The following is a 22,181-nucleotide window of genomic DNA, read 5'->3' as shown; positions in this document are numbered from 1 at the left end:
CAAACTTGGTACACATATCACTTACTGTCTGGAGGTAATCACTGTGAGGGTAAGAACCACCTACCTATCAAAGGGGTGGGGGTGAACAAGCAATGTAGACCACTGATGAATGAATATCCATAGTTTATTCATCCAGTATTAAAGAATGAGAGCACTTAATGTCTTGAAACAAAGTTTACACATAATTTCAAAACTTTAAGAAACTTTCCCTCACTGACAACACCCCACAAAATAATGAAAGGAAAGGAAAGTCTATTACATTTTAGCAGTTCATGTAGTAAAACTGCCACATGAGGCACAACGTTTTAATTTATACATCTTCACTGGTACCTGTATTTGTGACACATTTTGCAGACAGTATTCACATATACCACTGAATGTACCAGTAAAAATACATCTTTGTATGACACGTACAGTAAAATGCCTTTTTTACACTTTTCAGCTGACTGATCCAAAAAAGTGTAAAATGCAGGAAAATGTAAAACATGGGAAAGCATAGGAAATACGACAAGTGAAAATGAATAACTTACTTTTCCTGTCATTCTCTTTATATTGTTGAAAATATGAAATTAAAGTAATTTAAATTTTGCCTATTTAAATAAATCTGAAACAATTAATTGTTTTTGTTTCTTTCTTACAGTAATTAGCTGTGCTGTTTCATGAAACCACATTAAAAAGATATCCATGTTCTAATTGAGATTTATTATTGATAAGAATATAATAGAGGGAAACATTCCACATGGGAAAAATATATCTAAAAACAAAGATGATGAGACTTACCAAACAAAAGCGCTGGCAGGTCGATAGACACACAAACAAACACAAACATACACACAAAATTCAAGCTTTCGCAACAAACGGTTGCTTCATCAGGAAAGAGGGAAGGAGAGGGAAAGACTAAAGGATATGGGTTTTAAGGGAGAGGGTAAGGAGTGATTCCAATCCCGGGAGCTGAAAGACTTGCCTTAGGGGGGAAAAAAGGACAGGTATACACTCGCGCACACACACATATCCATCCGCACATACACAGACACAAGCAGACATTTGTAAAGGCAAAGAGTTTGGGCAGAGATGTCAGTTGAGGCGGAAGTAAAGAGGCAAAGATGTTGTTGAAAGACAGGTGAGGTATGAGTGGCAGCAACTTGAAATTAGCGGAGGTTGAGGCCTGGCGGATAACGAGAAGAGAGGATATACTGAAGGGCAAGTTCCCATCTCCGGAGTTCTGACAGGTTGGTGTTAGTGGGAAGTATCCAGATAACCCGGACGGTGTAACACTGTGTCAAGATGTGCTGGCCATGCACCAAGGCATGTTTAGCCACAGGGTGATTCTCATTACCAACAAACATTGTCTGGCTGTGTCCATTCATGCGAATGGACAGTTTGTTGCTGGTCGTTCCCACATAGAAAGCTTCACAGTGTCGGCAGGTCAGTTGGTAAATCACGTGGGTGCTTTCACACGTGGCTCTGCCTTTGATCGTGTACACCTTCCGGGTTACAGGACTGGAGTAGGTGGTGGTGGGAGGGTGCATGGGACAGGTTATCCTCCCCACTCCACCAAGAGTGTCTTTCCGCTGTACACCTAACCTTCGTAACCTCTTAGTTCATCCCTATGAAATCCCCAAACCACCTTCCCTACCCTCTGGCTCCTACCTTTGTAACCGCCCCCCGTGTAAAACCCGTCCCACGCACTCTCCCACCACCACCTACTCCAGTCCTGTAACCCGGAAGGTGTGCACGATCAAAGGCAGAGCCACGTGTGAAAGCACCCACGTGATTTACCAACTGACCTGCCTACACTGTGAAGCTTTCTATGTGGGAACTACCAGCAACAAACTGTCCATTCGCATGAATGGACACAGCCAGACAGTGTTTGTTGGTAATGAGGATCACCCTGTGGCTAAACATGCCTTGGTGCACGGCCAGCACGTCTTGGCACAGTTTTACACTGTCCGGATTATCTGGATGCTTCCCACCAACACCAACCTGTCAGAACTCCGGAGATGGGAACTTGCCCTTCAGTATATCCTCTCTTCTCGTTATCTGCCAGGCCTCAACCTCTGCTAATTTCAAGTTGCCGCCGCTCATACCTCACCTGTTCAAAATGGTTCAAATGGCTCTGAGCACTATGCGACTTAATTTCTGAGGTCATCAGTCGCCTAGAACTTAGAACTAATTAAACCTAACTAAACTAAAGACATCACACACATCCGTGCCCGAGGCAGGATTCGAACCTATGACCGTAGCGGTCACGCAGTTCCAGACTGAAGCGCCTTTAACCGCATGGCCACACCGGCCAGCATACCTCACCTGTCTTTCAACAACATCTTTGCCTCTTTACTTCCGCCTCAACTGACATCTCTGCCCAAACTCTTTGCCTTTACAAATGTCTGCCTGTGTTCATGTGTGTGTGTGTGTGTGTGTGTGTGTGTGTGTGTGTGTGTGTGTGTGTGTGTGTATACCTGTCCTTTTTTCCCCCTAAGGTAAGTCTTTCCGCTCCCGGGATTGGAATGACTCCTTACCCTCTCCCTTAAAACCCACATCCTTTCGTCTTTCCCTCTTCTTCCCTCTTTCCTGATGAGGCAACAGTTTGTTGCGAAAGCTTGAATTTTGTGTGTATGTTTGTGTGTCTATCGACCTGCCAGCACTTTTGTTTGGTAAGTCTCATCATCTTTGTTTTTAGATATATTTATTATTGATAATCATTATAAAGTTACAGCAAATAAAACTTTTAATACACAATTAGTTAAATAACACAAAAGATGGCAGCCTCTATAAACAGATAACAATGGGCACAAAATCTATAGCTTCTTGCTGACAAGGAGGTCACTTTGTTCATGGACTTCCAGCGTGAGAAAGAAGGCAGAAATCGTTATCATTTGACAGAGTGTCCTGGGGAAGAATGTTTATGTCTGACATCAGGTCATACCAACCTAAGACTGCATGTGCCAAGTACAGATTAGTGTACTTCACATGGAAGTAACAACAATCCATGAAAGTCCATTGTACACGGCCATCTTCAAAAACAGTGTTTATCTGTGTAAATGACTGTGAAATTAAATTAAATTAAAGCTGTGCAATGAACACAGGGAAGGTTGCTTCTAGAGTCACTATCATCAGACTGTGATTATCATTAAGGCAGTGACTCAGCATAATTTCTCACTCTTCCAAATACTGCGAACATGTACTACAGGCAGCCACGACCCAGCATGATGACAATGAAAATCTCGTTTACTGCACTACTGCTATGTTCCAAGATCAATATCTTTGTGCATAGTCTGTGTTTTCTGCTTTGTTCCAAGGCTGACTGATGAGGAATATGATGCACTTTTTGGGGAAATCACTATGAAAATCACTGTTACAGGTTGTGATAATGTCAAAGAAAACTTACAAAAGAGGAAATGTTCTGACATGGAATCACTAATGACGGGAAAGCAAGCGGTGAATTGAGAGATTAGGACGTCTGTTGGGACCAATAAAAGTGAACATAAAAAGTGGGAAAATGTAAAATGTAGAAACAGGGTTTTACCGCAGTTCAGGAAATATGACATCATAAACACTGAGATGCATGAAAAACTGCTGCAACATGTATGACATTTAAATTTGTTACTTCTTTGCTATTATCTCTATTCGCAGCACATTTGCAGACAGTATCCACATATGCTGGTGAATGAACCTACAAAAATATATCATTGAATGACATGTATTTTAGAAGATACAACACCATAAATATTGTGCTATGTGAAAATGAAACTGCAGGTGAAATTCACTAGAGATACAGGTGAAATATGTGTACAAATACATGTGAAATATTTAAATATACGTGAAATGTATTTGACGTGTGTACACAAGCAATGCCATGGTTAGAAAGCTCATCCTAACACTCTGGAACAATTTCAACCAAATTTGGTACATACGTTAGTTATAATCTGGAAAGAAATACTGTGGGGGTAAAACCACCTACCTTTTACTGATGTGGGGTGATAACATGGAGAAAGAAGGGGTGATAACATGGAGAAAGAAGGGGTGATAACGTGGGGAAAGAAGGAGGAAGCAGGAAATGGAGAAACATAAGAGGAGATGGACAGAAATTAGGTTAGGTTGGGTTAGGTTACGAGGAGATGGACTAATAGAAGATGGAATATATGCTTGGGCAATGCTGGGTACTGAAGGAGTATGCAATAAAACAATGCTATAGTGTCCAACAACAAATGAGTGTGATATTCTTGATGCTGATGTTTCTCAATACTTCTACTTTCCATACTGAACAAAGATAGAAAATATATAATACTTTCAGCAGATTATATATAAATACAAAGATGAGGTGACTTACCGAACAAAAACGCTGGCAGGTCGATAGACACACAAACAAACACAAACATACACACAAAATTCAAGCTTTCGCAACAAATTGTTGCCTCATCAGGAAAGAGGGAAGGAGAGGGGAAGACGAAAGGAAGTGGGTTTTAAAGGAGAGGGTAAGGAGTCATTCCAATCCCGGGAGCGGAAAGACTTACCTTAGGGGGAAAAAAGGACAGGTATACACTCGCACACACGCACATATCCATCCACACATACAGACACAAGCAGATGTTTGTGTTTGTTTGTGTGTCTATCGACCTGCCAGCGTTTTTGTTCGGTAAGTCACCTCATCTTTGTATTTATATATAATTTTTCCCACGTGGAATGTTTCCTTCCATTATATTGATATCATTAATTTGAATCCAACAATTACGTTTGTTATTGTCACTGTTGCATTTCGAAATCTTTTCTGTCGTCTTATTTTCCTCTTTCTGTTTTTGCCAGTAGTTTCACTTTGGTTTCACTTTGAATTCACCTTCTCCTTTTTACCGTAATCTGCTATACTATTTTATCCCGCCTATATATATACTCAATAATACGTTGTATGTTTGTGTTTGTTTGTGTGTCTATCGACCTGCCAGCGTTTTTGTTCGGTAAGTCACCTCATCTTTGTATTTATATATAATTTTTCCCACGTGGAATGTTTCCTTCCATTATATTGATATCATTAATTTGAATCCAACAATTACGTTTGTTATTGTCACTGTTGCATTTCGAAATCTTTTCTGTCGTCTTATTTTCCTCTTTCTGTTTTTGCCAGTAGTTTCACTTTGGTTTCACTTTGAATTCACCTTCTCCTTTTTACCGTAATCTGCTATACTATTTTATCCCGCCTATATATATACTCAATAATACGTAGATGTCTGCTTGTGTCTGTATGTGTGGATGGATATGTGCGTGTGTGCGAGTGTATACCTGTCCTTTTTTCCCCCTAAGGTAAGTCTTTCCGCTCCCGGGATTGGAATGACTCCTTACCCTCTCCTTTAAAACCCACTTCCTTTCGTCTTCCCCTCTCCTTCCCTCTTTCCTGATGAGGCAACAATTTGTTGTGAAAGCTTGAATTTTGTGTGTATGTTTGTGTTTGTTTGTGTGTCTATCGACCTGCCAGCGTTTTTGTTCGGTAAGTCACCTCATCTTTGTATTTATATATAATTTTTCCCACGTGGAATGTTTCCTTCCATTATATTGATTTCAGCAGATTATAATAGAAAAGGTAAAATACCATAACACAATTATATAAAACACCCCAAACTGACACCTCCAAAACATATGTATTAAGGGAAAGAAATGCCAATTAAAAAGACAATGGACTTTTTTCAGCTTTTGGGACTGTCATTAATTTTCACTGGTGAACAAACAAAAGGAAGGTAGGGAAGGGTGCAAGCAGGTCACTTTCATTCTCGATCATGGACAGTCTTCAAAATAAGAAAAGAAATACACTCAGAGGAAATGAGAGTACCATAATCAAACATGGAGAATTTTGTAGCGAAAACAATGATTTAAACAAGTTATTATAATGAGACAGATCAGATACAGTGACAAAATTCACAACAATCACTATACGAAGAATATATAATAATATTATTGTTAATTTTATATGCGAAGACTCTGACCAAGATTACGGAAGAAATTTAAGTGCATTTCCCTTGACAATGATACATATGATAGAAAAACGAATATAAAAAAATTGAAAAGGAAGAGTTGTAAAGGGAAACTGACAAGGCATGAGATTAATGCACATAAACAGAAGGAGAGAAATGGCAACAGAATGTGAAAGATGAAACAAAGTGTTGCAAGTCAGAGGAAACAGGTGTAGATGCAACGGTGAAAGTAACAATGAAACAGGTGAGTGTACAAAAAGAAAAGCAGGCTAGGTTAACTGGTAACAGTATGGATGAGGAGTGGGACTGAGAAGTGAAGGTGTTTTGATTAGAGAGAGAGAGAGAGAGAGAGAGAGAGAGAGAGAGAGAGAGAAACACGTGTGGACCACAAGTGGCGCTTGACAACAGGAATAATAATAATAATGAAGCAGATGTGGCTAGAGGCACACAGAAGAGGATTTGCCTGATTAGGTAAGAGTGTTGCAACACAGTGGGGAAAGAACAGTTGAGATTTCAGAGTAGGTTAGCGTATGTGATATGCATTCATAGTACGATTTTCTAGAATATTACAGCATGCTGTGCATCGTCCGCAGTGGTGTTTAGGTTAGAGCCAATGGCCAGTGATGTGTGCATCACCAGTTTGTTTCCTATCTCATGCAATTATTTATCATGAAACATTAAAAATCTCTGGAAGAATTTTCTATGTATGTTTGAATGAGATGACACTCTGCTGAGACAGACAGCTCAGCTACATATGCCCTTTTTCTATAAGCTCAATAAATGTACTTTCACTTTGTTCGTTCTTGTTGATGATGATGCTCTCATAGCTAGTACTTGGTCCTAGATGTTATGTGATATAGTTTGGTGAAGAGACAGAGTATCTCAGATAATTACATAGCTGTGACTCCAATAAAATTACACAAAAACTGTTGCTTAAAAGGGCAGGAACCTGAGTACTTCCTATGGCCCTCATTGTCAAAGTACTCATGGATACAAAAGTATCAATGAGTGAGAGAAATAGCAGGCATCCAGTAGTGTTTTTTGGAGATGCTGGCTAGAACCTGATGAAACAGTGACACAGATTTGATTGTGCCACTAAATACATTTGGTCGGATGACGTGGTGTATCTTGACAATGTCTACTTGTACAGGGTTGAATAAAAATTTGGAAACACTATGAGAAATACAGGCTTGAACATAAATGCAGATGCTAGCACAGCCTGCAGGTGGTGGTCAGTATCTGACCATGAATGGCACATGTACAGTGCCCTCAATATGTTGCAAGTATCAGTCATGATCGGAACTATGTTCTGTATTGTTGTGAGTGTATTACATTGGAGATTGTATGGTGAGTGCTTCTGTAACCTAGGTAGCTAAAGAGTTTGGTGTTTCAAGAGGCACTATGTCAAAGATCTGTAACACATACAGGGAAAGCAAAAAACCTCATCCACTAAGTCACTGCAGAATTGAATGCGGCATTTGCGCAAACCCTGTCAGCAACAAAACAACATGAAGGTAGCTCCATTAGCTGGGAACTGCAGGGCAAACTGGAGTTCCAAAAGCACACATCAGTGATGCAAATACCCATGACAGGAAAACATGATGCTGAAGTCATAAAACATGGAGTATGAAGCAATGAAAGAATGTCATTTGGTCAGGTGAGCTTTGTTTCGCACTGTTTTCAACTTTAGGACAAGTTTTTGTCCCAAGGGTGTAACATGGCAGAAGTTTGGTGTTGATTTGGGCAGCTGTTTCATGGTATTTCATGGGCCCCATGACTACTTTGCAAGGTCACAATTCTGCCAAGGATTATGTGATCATATTGGCTGACTAGGTCCATCCCATGGTATGATATTTGTTGTTCACTGGTGATGCCGTGTTTCAAGAAGACAGGGCACCTGTTAACACTGCTTGCATTGTCCAGGACTGGTTTTGCGAGCATGAGGAGGAATTACTGCAGTTCCCCTGGTCACCAAAGTCACTAGATCTCACTCAATATTATTCAGCCTTTGTGGTCTACTTTGTACAGAAGAATACTATCCATCTTTATCATCTTTACCTGAAGTTGCCACTATTTTGCAGGAAGACTGGTATAATATTCCCTTGAAAACCATACGGGACCTGTTTTTATCCATTCCAAGATGAATGGAAGCTGTTTTGAATGCCAGCGGTTTTCTACACTGTATTAGGCATGGTAATTTGTTGTGATTTTGGTGTTTCCATATTTCTGTCCAACACCTGCATATGAATGCCACAGACTAGCAGCAGCTTGTCAACAAGGAAAGTTCAAGTTGCTGACACAAATTTGAGTAGAAATTAAGAAATTATTTAATGACAACCAAAGGCATGTTCACATAGCTGAAGTACAACTGACAAACAGAGCCCAACACCATGGAAGATGACAAAGTCATTTCTATATGTTTTGGCCTCGGCAAACAGTGAACACGAACATGAGGGAAGCTGTCAATGTTTAACACTTAACAAAATATGTCACAGAGGATGTCTACAAAGTGAACCTTTTGTTGAAGGGTGTTACCACAACAGAGGAGATCATCAAGTGGTGCCAGCTCATTGAGACAGTGCAGCAGACAATAGTATGTCAAAAGATATTCAACAACTTTCATGTATCGTACCAGTGACATTCATTAAGACCACCGGGATCTCATATTGCTAAAATGGAAAATATCAAAAAGAAATACGAGGGTTTATGATATCTTAATCTTGAACCAAAATGGGTCAAAGCAGCATCTCTGAATATAAAATCAGGAAAAAGGGGTTAGTTCTATCATTAGTACATATCCCTACAAGGCAAAGTAATGAAGCAACCTTGCATAATGAAGTTGGATACCCCAGATTTATACCACAACCATCACAGCACATCCGAGGTCCTTGACAATACAGACACAACCAACTTCTCACCACAAAAACAGACATTTAGGGAACAGAGCACAACATGCCAATTTGTTCCCACTGTAGGTGTCCAGGATACATCGAACACTGCAGTACAGAAAGAAGAAGAGTGTTCCAAGACTATTACACAGTAAGATGTTGTACAACAGGCTAATTCTATCAAAGCCAGGCAAATGTAGACAACTACAGCCAACCTATGGGATAAGGCCCTCACACTATCACTGTTAAGGTCATTCTAATGTGCATTGAAGTCATTTCCCTTCACCACACAGAGATTCTACATAAAAAAAGGAAAATAAGTGTTTAACATCCTGTTAACAATGAGGTCATCAGAGATGGAGCACAAGCTTGGATTAAGGAAGGATGGGGATGGGAATTGGCTGTGCCCTTTCAAAGGAACCATCTTGGCATATCTGTCTTAAGCGATTAGGGTAATCAGATAACATGTAACTCTGGACGCCTGGAGGGGATTTGAACTGTTGACATTTCCAATGTGAGTCTAGTGTGTTAACCATTGAACTAGTTGGACAGAGAGTCTGGTTCCTTACCCTGCACGAAAAATAAATGAGGCAAGCATCTATGAAGGTTAGGTCACTATCGATACAAATATTTCAGATGACAGTTGCCAAGATGTTGGGAAATGACACTGATGCTGTCATTGATAACCAATCATCTTCTGAGATGTTTAATACTTATGGTCACTAGTTGAAGAAGACTGTTCTGAGACTCAGAGGCCACTGTGCTGAAGGTTGCAAACGCTAAATGTCCACCTGATAAAAATCTGTGTGTTGTGAAAATAATAATCAATGATAGTACACAGCCCTTTGAGTCTGTTGTTTTACCAGAAGATGGGCATAATGTCATCCAGAAATGAAACTTCTATCAGGCATCACAAGCTCAAAGATTGGAGCTCTAGACTGACAAAGCTACACCAACAGGATCATATAACAACAATCTAAGGTGCACTTATCCCACAGTTATTAACAAGACAAGTTCTAATCAGCTGTACAGACATTGATTTCAGCTGAGAAACTTTAGCACAAAAGAAATTGATATGCCCAGCAATAATCATAACCATTATAAATGAACAAGCAGAGTTCTGGTTCACCAACTGCCATGGACAGCCACTACTCATTTCTTAAGTTATGTGCATGTGGGCAGTTTTCCAGGAAGGCAGTTTGGAGCCACTGATGGAAATTACGCTACACTTCCACTACCAACTACCCACTAGAGGAATGAACTATGTTGTTCAGTGCCTGTGAGTTTTTGGATACATCCATGTCCTGAGTAGAAACAAGGTAGATCAGACAACCCAATATAAAGTACCATATTGGCACGAGGACCCATTCTCTCGTCAGTCAGTGTTTATACATAGTAGTTACAGCTGAATGATGGACCATTCAGAAGAAAGGGAAACAGATGCTGGAAGACGACATCGTTTGGCCATCACAGAGTTCTTGTTTCTTTCCTGTGATCCTCTTGAAAAAGGAAGACAGCATATGGGATTCCTGCATTGATTTCCAGTGGCTGAACAAACTTACCAAAAAGGATGTATGCAAACTGCCACATATTGATGACATCTTGGACTATCCGAACTATGGACACGCACATGGGAAGCTAGCAGAAACAGGGTGATGAGGCTGACAAGAAAAAGGCTGCTTTCATAAAATGTGACCTCTGAGTCCAGAGGTATGCCATTTAGTATCTGCAACACTTCACCATATCTGAACTGGGGTGCATGGAAGGAGCCCCCATGAACGATTGCTGTAGAGTGAACATACCCTGAAAACACTGAACTAGTGTCAATGGCTAATCCTTCTGCTGCTGAAAAACACTTGAGAAAAATGGCAAACACATTTAATTAGAGCTCTTCGAGACCAAAAATTGTATCAACTTCATTAAATATTGAAGGACTGTCAAAAGAGAACGGAGTCTATCAGAAAACAGCAAACAACATTCATGGCACAGTTCAGCATTGCAAGAAACACATGAAGAAGTAAATGACCAAGTCCAAGAACTGAAGGCATGAAGATGGTATTAGAATGCCCTCATAACAAGATATTAGTAAAAATTGAGTTACGGTTGTGTACTATTACATCAGTGTACAAAACACCTAATACTGCTTTTCCTTCCGTAACTCAAATAAATTTCATGGCAAAAACATCAAGATTGTATTGGGGGATTTTAACTGTCAAAGTGTTGACTGGGCATATAATTCAACTCATAAAAATGGGGAAGAACTAAGCAGCTGGGAAGAAAGTGATGGACTGAAACATATTTTTGATCCTAAACTAAGACCATCATTTAACAGTGGCAGATGGCACAAATGGTATAATTCTGATAACATCTTCATCAATGAGAACATTGCTCATCATGTTGCAAAAACAACAGAACAACCTTTCCCCAGGATGCAACATTGGCCTATATCTTGTACAGTTTCTCAAGTTGACTGAGTAGAAAGCGTATCCTTCAAATGCTGTTTCAATTTCAAGAAAGCCAAAAGAATGCTTTAGAATGCTTTCAGAGAACTGAATATTGATGTTGAAAATATAGAAGCAGACCCAAGAAACTACAAAACACTTGTCAAAATTGTAAATAAATCTCAAGGAGGCATATTCCTATAACTAACCTTGACTCAAGTTCAGCACTTCTTGAGCAACTATCATAGCAAGTAGAATGCAGACCATTTCTCAGCAAATACAACTGAAGTGGGAGTAAAACTGCATTGAAACATCGCTGAACAAAGAAGGGAGAGATGGGCTAAACTACTATCTTATCTGGACATGAAACCGAACAGTCGAAGAGTGCAGAAGCTGATAAAAAATCTTATCAATGATCTTACAAGCCCACAATTAAGTACAAACGTCACTCTGAACCAGATTGCTCATCAACTGCTACCAAATGGTAAGACCAGACAGAAAGTGACTAGTTTGAATCTCAAGCAAAACAGTGGAGGAGGGTGCTAATCTGCAGAACCCCCATTCTCACTTGAAGAACTGGTAAGAGCAGTGTGAGCATTAAAAGAAAATAAAGCAGCAGAGCCTGATGAAATACAAACTTCACAAATCGAGCAGTACGGTCCAGAAACTAATGAATGGCTACTGAGGATGATGAACAAATGTTTGGAAACATTTCAGATTCCCGCACTGTTGACGAAAGCACAAGTAATAACATTACTACAGCCAAGCAAAGAGTCAAATGAGCCAGAAAATTTCCGTCCTATTTCCTTAACCTGTCAGCCATATAAATTATATGAAAGGATGATTCTGTCAAGAATAGCTACCAAAATCGATACAAAACTTATCCCTGAAAAAGCTGGATTTAGACCAGAGGAAGCATGTTTTAGTCAAACACTAAATCTGACTCAACACACTGAAGATGGTTTTGAAAGGAAATTGATAACTGCTGTTATCTTTATTTACCTTTCTGCTGCGTATGATACACTAAAGCACCAATAACTCCTCACAAATGTCTATGGAATAATAAAGGACATTTGACTGACTTACATGTTAAGAGGCATGTTGCAGAATTGAAAATTCTACATAACCCTCAAAAGGAAGAAAAGTAGATGCAGAAATCAACAATTATATTACCACAAGGCAGTTTTCTTTCCCTTGCTTTGTACAATATGTACACAAATGATCAGCCACACCAGCCAGAAAGAGAGAGAGAGATTCATTTATACAGATGACACTGCCATTACTGCTCAGGGAAGAACATTTGAAGAGGTGGAAAGAAAATTGAAGATGGCTTTGTATACTTTGGGAAACTACTACGAAGAAAATCACCCGTGACCTAATCCAGAAAAAATGCAAGTATGCTCATTCCAACTGCGTAACAGAGAAGTCTCAAGACAGTTGGAAATTGAATGGAGAGGGGTTAGACTACAACACTGCACCAAGCAAAAATACTTGAGAGTCACCCTAGAATGTACACTGACATTTAAAAACCAATGCAATTATCTAAAAGAAAAAAAATTATGTGCAAGAAACAATATTATATGTATAGTGACTGGTCCAACATGGGGAGCACAACCTGAAGTTCTTTGATCATCAGCAATGGGACTGTTTTGCACCCAGAGAATATGTGGAACTAGTATGGAGGAGGGATTCTAGCCACACCAAACAAATAGACGTGGCTTTAAATGAGACTGTCAGGATTATCACATGATGAAGATGGTATTTGTTCCCGAAAGAACAGATACCATTGATGACCATGCAGCTTCTCTAGAATCAAATGTTAATTTAATCTAAACCCTTAGCTGCTGACAGGAGTTGTTGAAATACATCAATGGGGATGATTGAAAATGTGTGCCCTGACTGGGACTCAAACCCGGGATCTCCTGCTTACATGGCAGACGCTCTATCCATCTGAGCCAGCAAGGGCACAGAGGATAGTGTGACTGCAGGGAGTTATCCCATGCACACTTCCCGTGAGACCCACATTCCCAACTGTCCACAACCTACATTCGTAGTGTTCCGGGTTCGAGTCCTGGTCGGGGCACACATTTTCAGCTGCTCCCATTGATGTATTTCAACAACTCCTGTCAGCAGCTAAGGGTTTCGATTTAATTATCATATCACCTGATGCCTGAGGCCTACACTTGTCCATAAAGTTTACCCACTTCTGGCCATAGCAGATATCAGAAACAAATTGGCCACTGAAACAAAGAGGAAAAAGCAACAAACTGACCCCCATTGCACTTAACGTATAACCACGAAAGAGTTCCAACCCATTTGCTAGAAAGCTGAGCTGTGATTTTCCACCTATCTTTATTGTTGAACTCTCTGCAATATACAAACCTGCACCCCAAAGAGGAAATCACACAAGGGCAGCAACTACACTATAGTACATGGAGAGCACTGAATAGATTAAGAACAAGAGTCACAAAATGCGATGTGAACATGAAGGCGACAGCTGTGATGATGATAATGATGTTTGGTACGTGGGGTGCGAACTGCGTGGTTATTAGCATCCGTACAAATTCCCAATCTTTACTCAGTCCAATCTCACCACTTTCATTAATGTTGATGAAACGATGAGGACAAACAAACACCCAGTCCCCAGGTGGAGAAAATCCTCAACCTGGCTGAGAATCGAACTGCGCCGCCCCAATGACAATTGTATCATAAAAAAAAACACGAACCTTATGTGTTTCACCGACCACATAGGCAGCGTAAAATTATCCTGTTTTATAGTAAATATTAAATTTAATCTTAGTATCAAGGAGTAAACTACTTAAATGTAATAACATCTATGCAATTAATAAGGGAGAAGAATGCTCCTAGATTGTCTTCTCTCCCTATCTCTTTGCTTGTTTCTAGTAATAGGAAGCACGTATACTTTACCATGAAGGTTAGTGGTTATTAATATAGTACATTAAAGTTTACAAGTGAGTTATTTCAACGTGTGTTCACCTACTGCTGACCCCTTCGCAGAAGGTTTGCAACGACTCGATCAAATAGAGTGGGAGAGAGAACAAAGATTATTTTAAATGCTCAGTGAGCGGGAACAAGAGTGCGATAGGAAACTTGAACAAAGAGAACAAATTTTAGAGAAAAAACTGAATAGCATACAGTCTGAATTTGTGGAAATGTATGGTGAATGCAAAGAAATACCAGATCTAGTCCAAAACTTAACTAGTGAGATGTAAAATTTATAAATAGTTCACACTAGTGTTAGAGACAAAGTTCAAAACTTGACAAGTCGTGTCAAAAATGTAGAGCTTTAGGCACGTCAGAATGTAGACAAATATCTAGACGCCCAAGCACTACAGGTTGAAACAGTATGATGAGTGGCTATCTGTAGAGGATCATGAAATCTCATCAAAGATCAAAGTAAACATAAAATCAGCTGCTGAACAGGCGACAGTGGATCTGAGTGCAAAAACCGACGCTGGTGCTGTCGCAATTAAACGGAATCAGTTCAGCTAGAGTCACGTGTACCAGCAGAGTTAGCCATTTGACAAAGAGATGTCACTCGGAGACTAACCGAACTGGGAAAGCAAGCTGACAGTTGTGGGCCAGCAGCCAATCAGGTTCCTCGGTTGGAAATGAGCAAAAACATAAACAATGCACAGAGCACTAATGCGCATGTACCACTGGTTGACAACAGAAATTCACAGTGCGGATTACCTTACAGTTCACCACCTGATATGAGGATGGGAATGGACAGTGGTAAGTCACTGTACCATAAAGAGCATAATGTTATTAAACATAGGCAGTTACAACTGTTCAACAGTGAAAAGCATACCATTAAAAGTTTCCGTAATATTTTTCCATGGGGATGGACGGAAAGACAAAGAATTCAATTCATTGTATCACTAATGCAAAGTGACACGGCACTCTGGGCAATGGACGCATCCGAGAGATGCCATACTGTGCAGCAGTTTGAGTACGCATTTTTACAAAAGTTCTGGTCCACTTGTATACAGGAAAGACTAAGGAAAAAGTTGTACAGTTCTCAGATGTTCAATCCAAGACTGGGAACCCTCCCCAAGTATTTTGAAAAGTATATTAATAAGACAAGATACTGGGATGAACCATTGTCTGACTGGGACATATAGGGCTAATTAAAATGAAATTACCCAGTGATATAAAAAAGTACTTTATAATGCACTGGAATATGACATTGAACAGCTTATGGAGATTTGCTTATCGAAGACATGAAAAGTGAAGGTAAACTGAATCATGCAGGTTGAAGTCAGCAAAAAGCTGAAAAACTACTGCAACAGTATTATACAAACATGGTAATGGTGAACATAACGAATGGAGGCAACCGAATTGGGGAAATAATGGTAATAGGTATATGAATCAAAGTAGGAAAAGGCGTCACGACGAGCGCATGAACAATGAATACAATGGTCACGGTAACCCGCAGTGGCAGAGTAACCGTAACCAAGGGCATGAGTACAAGGAACAACCAGCGGAGTGGCAACCAAATATGGTGCCACAATGGATACAGAATTCCAACCAGCCTCCCGAATGTGACAGCTGGTTATAGCAACCACCAACAATGCCAAAATAATACAGCTTATCAAACTATGCGACAGGGAAGGCAAACCATCTGACCCAACAATCATAATAATAATCAAAATCATAACGTGAGGATAGTGGAGGTGACCAACAACAGTCAACCCACTATAACCAACGCGTCAAACTAAAACCTGCCACAATCTGCTCTCCGCTGCTGGCTGTGAGAGGATGTAGTGAGGGCACATTCCACACATAAATCTAAAAATGCTGAGGTACAATAATGGAGTTAACATTGAGGAAGAATTAATGAACGTACCTCAGAAGCATCAACAAACTGAGAAAGATGTTGTGCAGGCCATATTACAAGCAGAAATATATGGTGTTCTGACCCAGACGATAGTGGACACAAGCGCATCGACGAACGCCCCGACCCTAGAACTTTATAAACACATAAGTCGAAATAACAGTATACCTGTCTAACTGGTTAAAAATTGCTGAGTGACAAGCATAACCAGTGCACAGTCTCAAGTGATAAGGCACCAGGTACAAGTTGAGTTCAGAGTAGGAAATGAAGCCATAAAAAGCTCGTTCCTACTAGTCAAAGGGTTGATGGTTGCTTGCATCCTGGAAATAAAGTTTCTGTGCCAGAGTGACATGATAAGTGACCTCTTGTGCAGAGAACTAAGTCTTGTAAACGAGGGTAAGCAAACTGTATTGCCAATGTCAAGCACGCAAGCAAACCATGGAAAATACTGCCGAAGATTTCGAGTAAATTATGAAAGCCTACAGGTTATGCATTCAGATGCATGCTATGATAAACAAAAGAATATTACAATGAATTTATAAATGAGAACACCGGAGAAAAGAGGGAACTCATAAATCAGAATCTGCACAACAAAAGGAACTAACTCAGTTGCTAATACAATAAGAGAATATGTTCTCGGAGAGGCTGGGTACTATCAAGGGATATACCTACAACACATAAGTAGTACTTTGTAGCACATTTTGCCATGCTAACTACACCATCCCATGCCCAAAATGGAGGCAGTTTGTGATATATTCTCTAATGTGAAGACAGATTATTTTAATACTTGTATTTAGAGAAAACCATGCATTAAAAGTTAGTTTATGTGAGTAACTGTACCAAGTGCAGAGCACTACTGCTATTGAAATCAATTCAAATCTTGAAAAATATGATGTGTGCCATAAGTTTGTGAATATCCTAAAGACTTACTCAAGGAAAAGATAGTCATATCAGATAACAAAATAAAGACAATATATGGGATATAGTGAAGGAGGAGACTGGTAGAACCAGACATGAAGAGGGACAAATGGCATTAAGAGTAACTGATACATTGGTGACAGATGTGTATAGTGTTGCAGAACTTTTTAACAAACATTTCATAACTGTTACTGAAAAGATGGAGTTGTCAGGTTCTTTAGATGCTGCTATGGAATACCTCAGACCAGATATTTCAAGTAACTTCCATAATATGAATTTGACCCTCACTACCCCAGCAGAAATAATGTCCATCATAAAATCTTTAAAATCAAAAACATCTAGTGGGTATGATGAAATATCAACAAAGCTAATTAAAGAATTTAATTCTGAGTTAAGTAACATATTAAGCTATCTGTGTAACCAGTCATTTATCAGTGGAATATTTCCTGAATGGTTAAAATATGCTGAAGTTAAGCCACTGTTTAAGAAGGGAGATAAAGAAATAGCATCAAATTTCTGTCCAATTTCACTTTTGCCTGCATTCTCAAAATTTTTAGAAAAAGTAATGTGCAATCGGCTTTATAACAATCTTATCTCAAATAACATACTGTCAAAGTCACAGTTCGGATTTCTAAAGGGTTCTGATATTAAGAAGGCTATCTACACTTACAGTGAAACTGTGCTTAATTCATTAGATAAAAAATTGCAGGCAACTGGTATATTTTGTGATCTGTCAAACGCATTTGACTGTGTAAGTCACAATATCCTTTTAAGCAAATTAGAGTATTATAGTGTAACAGGAAATGCTGCAAAATGGTTCAAATCTTATATCTCTGGCAGCAAACAAAGGGTGTTATTAGGAAAGTGACATGTATCAAGCTATCAGGCATCATCCAACTGGGAACTAATTACATTTGGGGTCCCACAGGGTTCCATTTTAGGGCCCTTACTTTTTCTTGTGTATATCAAAGACCTTTCATCAGTAACATTACCAGATGCCAAGTTTGTTTTGTTTGCCGATGATACAAACATTGCAATAAATAGCAAATCAAGTGTAGTCTTAGAAAGATCAGCTAATAAAATATTTGTGGACATTAATCACTGGTTCCTAGCCAACTCTTTGTCACTAAACTTTGAAAAAACACACTACATGCAGTTCAGAACTTGTAAGGGGTGTCCCACGAGTATATGCCTAACATATGATGACAAGCAGACAGAAGAAGTGGACAGTATTAAATTCTTGGGATTACAGCTTGATAATAAATTCAACTGGGAAAAGCACACCACAGAACTGCTGAAGTGTCTTAACAAATCTCTGTTTGCAATGCGAATTGGGTCAGACATAGGGGATATAAAAATGAAAAAGCTGGAATACTATGCTTAATTTCATTCCATAATGTCATATGGGATTATTTTTTGGGGTAATTCATCAAGCCAAGGTAAAGTTTTCCGGGCACAAAAACGTGCAGTAAGAGTTATATGTGGCGTGAACTCAAGAACATCCTGCAAAAGCCTGTTTACGGAACTAGGGATACTAAGTACTGCTTCCCAATATATTTATTCTTTAATGAAATTTCTCACTAAAAATATATCACTTTTTCAAACCAACAGCTCAATTCATGGAATCAATACTAGAAATAAGAATAATCTTCACAAGGATTTAAAGTCACTTAGTGTTGCACAAAAAGGTGTGCATTATTCAGGAACACACATTTTCAATAACTTGGCAGCAGCCATAAAAAGCTTAACAACCAATGAAATTCAGTTTAAGAGAAGCCTAAAGGATTTATTGGCGGCCAACTCCTTCTATTCCATTGATGAATTTCTCAGTACAACCAATTGATTTGTTTGTGCGCATATATATATATAAAAAAATAGAGGGAAACATTCCACGTGGGAAAAATTATATATAAAAACAAAGATGAGGTGACTTACCGAACGAAAGCGCTGGCAGGTCGATAGACACACAAACATACACACAAAATTCAAGCTTTCGCAACAAACTGTTGCCTCATCAGGAAAGAGGGAAGGAGAGGGAAAGACGAAAGGAAGTGGGTTTTAAGGGAGAGGGTAAGGAGTCATTCCAATCCCGGGAGCGGAAAGACATACCTTAGGGGGAAAAAAGGACAGGTATACGCTCGCACACACACACATATCCATCCACACATACAGACACAAGCAGACATATTTAAAGACAAAGAGTTTGGGCAGAGATGTCAGTCGAGGCGGAAGTGTAGAGGCAAAGAAGTTGTTGAAAGACAGGTGAGGTATGAGTGGCGGCAACTTGAAATTAGCAGAGATTGAGGCCTGGCGGATAACGAGAAGAGAGGATATACTGAAGGGCAAGTTCCCATCTCCGCAGTTCGGATAGGTTGGTGTTGGTGGGAAGTATCCAGATAACCCGGACGGTGTAACACTGTGCCAAGATGTGCTGGCCGCGCACCAAGGCATGTTTAGCCACAGGGTGATCCTCATTACCAACAAACACTGTCTGCCTGTGTCCATTCATGCAAATGGACAGTTTGTTGCTGGTCATTCCCACATAGAATGCATCACAGTGTAGGCAGGTCAGTTGGTAAATCACGTGGGTGCTTTCACACGTGGCTCTGCCTTTGATCGTGTACACCTTCCGGCCTACAGAACTGGAGTAGGTGGTGGTGAGAGGGTGCATGGGACAGGTTTTGCACCAGGGGCGGTTACAAGGATAGGAGCCAGAGGGTAGGGAAGGTGGTTTGGGATTTCATAGGGATGAACTAACAGGTTGCGAAGGTTAGGTGGACGGCGGAAAGACACTCTTGGTGGAGTGGGGAGGATTTCATGAAGGATGGATCTCATTTCAGGGCAGGATTTGAGGAAGTCGTATCCCTGCTGGAGAGCCACATTCAGAGTCTGGTCCAGTCCCGGAAAGTATCCTGTCACAAGTGGGGCACTTTTGTGGTTCTTCTGTGGGGGATTCTGGGTTTGAGGGGATGAGGAAGTGGCTCTGGTTATTTGATTCTGTACCAGGTCGGGATGGTAGTTGTAGGATGCGAAAGCTGTTGTCAGGTTGTTGGTGTAATGACTCAGGGATTCCGGACTGGAGCAGATTCGTTTGCCACGAAGACCTAGGCTGTAGGGAAGGGACCGTTTGATGTGGAATGGGTGGCAGCTGTCATAATGGAGGTACTGTTGCTTGTTGGTGGGTTTGATGTGGATGGACGTGTGAATTTGGCCATTGGACAGGTGGAGGTCAACGTCAAGGAAAGTGGCATGGGATTTGGAGTAGGACCAGGTGAATCTGATGGAACCAAAGGAGTTGAGGTTGGAGGGGAAATTCTGGAGTTCTTCTTGACTGTGAGTCCAGATCATGAAGATGTCATCAATAAATCTGTACCAAACTTTGGGTTGGCAGACCTGGGTAACCAAGAAGGCTTCCTCTAAGCGACCCATGAATAGGTTGGCATACCAGGGGGCCATCCTGGTACCCATGGCTGTTCCCTTTAATTGTTGGTATGTCTGGCCTTCAAAAGTGAAGAAGTTGTGGGTCAGGATGAAGCTGGCTAAGGTAATGAGGAAAGAGGTTTTAGGTAGGGTGGCAGGTGATCGGCGTGAAAGGAAATGCTCCATCGCAGCGAGGCCCTGGACGTGCGGAATATTTGTGTATAAGGAAGTGGCATCAATGGTTACATGGATGGTTTCCAGGGGTAATACATTGGGTAAGGATTCCAGGCGTTCAAGGAAGAGGTTGGTGTCTTTGATGAAGGATGGGAGACTGCATGTAATGGGTTGAAGGTGTTGATCTACGTAGGCAGAGATACGTTCTGTGGGGGCTTGGTAACCAGCTACAATGGGGCGGCCGGGATGATTGGGTTTGTGGATTTTAGGAAGAAGGTAGAAGGTAGGGGTGCGGGGTGTCGGTGGGGTCAGGAGGTTGATGGAGTCAGGTGAACCTGGACATATATATATATATATATAGAGGGAAACAATCCACGTGGGAAAAATTTATCAAAAAACAAAGATGATGTGACTTACCAAACGAAAGCGCTGGCAGGTCGATAGACACACAAACAAACACAAACATACACACAAAATTCAAGCTTTCGCAACAAACTGTTGCCTCATCAGGAAAGAGGGAAGGAGAGGGGAAGACGAAAGGAAGTGGGTTTTAAGGGAGAGGGTAAGGAGTCATTCCAATCCCGGGAGCGGAAAGACTTACCTTAGGGGGAAAAAAGGACAGGTATACACTCGCACTTGCACACACGCACATATCCATCCACACATACAGACACAAGCAGACTTTAAATATGTCTGCTTGTGCAGGTATACACTCGCACTTGCACACACGCACATATCCATCCACACATACAGACACAAGCAGACTTTAAATATGTCTGCTTGTGCCTGTATGTGTGGATGGATATGTGCGTGTGTGCGAGTGTATACCTGTCCTTTTTTCCCCCTAAGGTAAGTCTTTCCGCTCCCGGGATTGGAATGACTCCTTACCCTCTCCCTTAAAACCCACTTCCTTTCGTCTTCCCCTCTCCTTCCCTCTTTCCTGATGAGGCAACAGTTTGTTGCGAAAGCTTGAATTTTGTGTGTATGTTTGTGTGTCTATCGACCTGCCAGCGCTTTCGTTCGGTAAGTCACCTCATCTTTGTTTTTATATATAATTTTTCCCACGTGGAATGCTTCCTTCTATATATAATTACCTTATAAATAAATAAATAAAACTTTTTTTTCATTTTAAATTCAGTGCATTAGTATTTGTAAAATGATTCTTTCATATAGTGTTCATTAAAAAATGATGATCATTCCACTAGGGACCTGTGGAATGGTACATTAGCTTATTTGTTTGAGTTGTAAATATTTGTTTGAGTTGTAAATATTTGTCATGTATTGTTTTTCTGGCATGTTCTACAGCCTGGAGGACCTCCTCATTACGGATCAATTGGAATGAAAGTAAATCTAATCTAATCTAATCTAAGCATAAATGACAGCACAGAATGCTGAAAGAATTTAAATTTGAATTTTCCGTTAGTGTCTAGAAAAAGTGTTATTTCTTGTTAGTAACCAAGTATGTAGATATAAATGTTGTATATTATGCCCTTAGCATACATGTTGAAAAAAATGGGAGGCA

At 40.2% G+C, this 22,181-nt stretch overlaps 1 protein-coding gene across 4 annotated transcripts in view; it reads right to left on the bottom strand.

Annotated features, from left to right (window-relative positions):
- LOC124788313 (AP-5 complex subunit zeta-1-like) overlaps positions 1–22,181 on the bottom strand; it is a 158,491-nt gene that overhangs the window by 52,203 nt on the left and 84,107 nt on the right. The gene's annotated exons all lie outside the window — the stretch shown is intronic.

This window comes from Schistocerca piceifrons, chromosome 3, assembly GCF_021461385.2.
Source record: "Schistocerca piceifrons isolate TAMUIC-IGC-003096 chromosome 3, iqSchPice1.1, whole genome shotgun sequence".
NCBI lineage: Eukaryota > Metazoa > Arthropoda > Insecta > Orthoptera > Acrididae > Schistocerca > Schistocerca piceifrons.
Note: the sequence above shows the minus strand (reverse complement) of the source record. Positions and strands in the feature narration are given on the sequence as shown.